The sequence below is a fragment of the Varanus komodoensis genome, unplaced genomic scaffold, assembly GCF_004798865.1.
Source record: "Varanus komodoensis strain SLA01 unplaced genomic scaffold, ASM479886v1 scaffold37, whole genome shotgun sequence".
NCBI lineage: Eukaryota > Metazoa > Chordata > Lepidosauria > Squamata > Varanidae > Varanus > Varanus komodoensis.
The window spans coordinates 4,278,603-4,282,063 of NW_025335889.1; positions in this window are offsets into that span (position 1 = coordinate 4,278,603).

Below are 3,461 nucleotides of genomic sequence, written 5' to 3' on the forward strand. Positions count from 1 at the left end.
AAAATAAGCTTTCCCCTTCCACTGCTACTGTTGCCCAAGTAAATATGCCTAGGACCAGCCTACAGTGGAAGAAGGTTCTCTCTCGATGATAACAACTCAGCCTCGTCCAACGTCCAGCTTCTCCCCAACCCATCAAACACTCACGTGTGCCTGCACACACCAGCAAAAGCTCACTTTGGTCCAGGTGGTCTCTGATGATGTGGCAGCTCTCAGAATGGCCCAGGCCCACCCCTTCCCTTCACACAAATGGGTGTAGCCACCCAGCTTCCTGTTCCCACCCTCACCTGCTCCTTCAGCATTTTAGCCATGTGTTGGTTCAGGCTTCCCCAACCTGGTGCCCTCAAGACATTTTGGACATCAGCCCCTGTCTGCATGGCTAGTGGTCAGAAATGCTGGCAGTGTCAGTTAAAAATCTGGATGAGACCAAGTGGGAGAAGGTTGTGCCAATTACTCCTTAGTGGAATTTACAAGCGAAGGTAAGCAACGCAGCTCCTTTCCTTAACCACAGGAGTCTGGAAGAGAGTTCATTCCGGTAGCTAACTTTGCCTGTGCTTCCTTGCCCCATATATGCAAACACCAAGAGCTTAGGCATGTCCCACTGTCGTTTCTCAGAGAATTTATGAATGCCACAACATTTTACAGGAGATTGGCTGCTATCTTTGGCACTTGGCCTGTTTTCACATTTACTTTCTGAGGTTTAATTTTTAAAGGATTTAAAAATTAAATTTAGAATTTAGAAACTAGAATTAACTCTGGGACATGAACTTCACTTTGAACTCCTAGTTGGAGCAGGTGGCTGGGGTAACATTGGTAGTTTGGGCATACTTAGAACCACACTCTTCCTTACTATTGCTCTACATGTACCTAGCTTAAACACAGTATTGGTGTCTGAGTCTCACTTAAACTGTATTTCCTACACAGAAGGAATCTTCTCTATTCTGGAGAAACTTTCAGGAACTGTATTGGACTGGTGGGTGGGGCAAAAGGGGCAGGGCCAAAACATTAGAATTGACCAGTATATTTTAGCTTAATACTTTTAGAACTAGTAACTGAGCCTTAGCAGAGGTTCTAAACTTTGGAGAAATGCACAAAAGGTGGAAAAGCACAACATGATAGCTTGTTGACCACCTGGAGAACCCCAATGGGCCAGACTGGCAGGTTTAGGTTTCTGCATGCCTGCAGAATGAGTAGTACCAACTCATTGTACTTATGTAGTCAGAAATGCACCATTCACATAAAAGGTTTCTTGGGAAAACTCTCCTTTTCAGAAATACAGAAAATCTTTAGAGAGAAACTTTAAGATGAGGCAGGGGAAATGAAAGACCTCAGTGAAGTTGTTTGTTGGACACAGAATGCCCACCCACTGTTTGGATAGGTGGGGAATTTATTTATTTTTATTTATTTAAACCATTTTTATGCCACCCCATTCTCAAAAAGCCTCGGGGTGGCTTACAACAATAATCAGGAAGTAGAATTCAATGGAGTATGATGGTAAAGGACCATGCATGGCTGATTAGGATCCTGAATAGGAGCACTCCAGCACTGCAGTGTTTTACAGCAGATCCTACTTACTAACCTAGTTTTTCTTTCAGGGCCGGCCCTATTGTTAGGCAGAATGAGGCTGTTGCTTCAGGCAGCAGGTGCTGAGAAGTGGCAGCAAGCTATTGGGTGAAAAAACCATAGGGCTTTCCACTGTCCTGTGTGCCCTAAGCTGCCCATGGCCTTCAAGTGTGTTGAAAGATACTGTCCCCGTGCCATTGATCAACTACCAGTACAGTTGGACTTCAGGTGTGTTTTAGTTCGAGGCACAAAGCCAAAGAGAAGCAATGGTGCTTCTGAGCTGCCCTCATGTAGGAATCATCAGAGAGTTCAGAAATTGACATTTAATCTACAATGTTAAGAACACGCTTAATAATTCCATGTTGTGGAACATTCCACAATTTAACATTACTTTATTAATTTCCAATATATGTCAGAGGTTGGAGAACATGCGGCCCTGCAGATTTTTTGGAAATTCACCTACCAGCCTGCTTGACCATTGACCACTGGGGGTAAAGAACTGGAGTACAATATCTGGTGGGCCAGAGGTCCAGCAGCCCAGTATTACATGGTTTTATATTCCTGATTAGAATTCTTGTTTGGCAAATGACAAATGCCCCATCTCCTGAGTCTAATTAGATATATGTGTTTCCCTGCACATTCTAATCCTGAACACTCCACCTCCATGAGAGAAGAGGTTGAGAGAGCAATGTGTGAAGGATTCAAAGAGAGCTTTTCCATTAATTGGAGTGGGAGAATGAGGGGTGGGAGAATACGTGGGTTTTCACTTATAGGGGGTTAAGTGTCCAAGGAACAGTCCTGTGTCTTCCCATTATGCCGTATCAGCCTGCTTTTTTGCCCTACATGTTGTTCATGACATAATTAGAGTGAGTTACCATTTGAATGCCAAGGACCTTGGCAAGACCAATAATGACACCTTTTCAATTTTTTTTCTTTATGAACATGTTTTCATCCATTTTTTCACCTTGTTTCTGGTGTTCCATTTATTTATCTAATTTCTATATCACCTAATAAATGAAGTTTTTTTTACAACAGTTCCTTAAAACTGTGACACAATGAAAGATTCTGTGACATTTTCTATAATGCAGAATCTTTGATGTTGTTAGTCACGAAGTCATGTCCAACTCATCACAACCCCATGGACAACACTCCTCCAGGCCTACCTGTCCTCCACCATCCCCTGGAGTCCACTTAAGCTCGCACCAGCTGCTTCAGTGACTCCATCCAGCCACCTCATTCTCTGCCATCCCCTTCTCCTTTTGCCATCAATTGTTCCCAGCATTAGGCTCTTCTCCAGTGAGTCCCTCCTTCTGTTGAAAATCTTTGGTACTGAAGATGAGTTCTCATTCTCAGCTTGCCCAATAAGACTCAGTGGCAATACTTACAATTGCAAGATTCATTAGAATATAAATAGGGTCCTGCCACTTTTACAGCTTCAGAGTCCTTTTTGCTATTAGAAGCACTTATTGAGGTCGAAGTATTTGAGTTTCATCTTCAGTATATGGCCTTCTAAATGGCAGTCAGGGTTGATCTCCTCTAGGACAGACTGGTTTGATCATCTTGCAGTCCAAAGGACTCACAGGAGTTTTCTCCAGCACCAATATTCAAAGGCCTCAATTCTTCAGCACTCAGCCTTCCTCATGGTCCAGCTTTCACAGCCATACATTGCAACTGGGAAAACCATAGCCTTGACTATACACACTTTTGTTGGCAGGGTGATGTCTCTGCTTTTTAGCATGCTGTCTAGATTTGCCTTAGCTTTCCTCCCCAGGAGCAAGCATCTTTTAATTTCTTGGCTGCAGTCCCCATCTGCAGTGATCTTGGAGCCCAGGAAAATAAAATCTGTCACTGCCTCCATTTCTTCCCCATCTATTTGCCAGGAAGTGAGAGGACCGGATGCC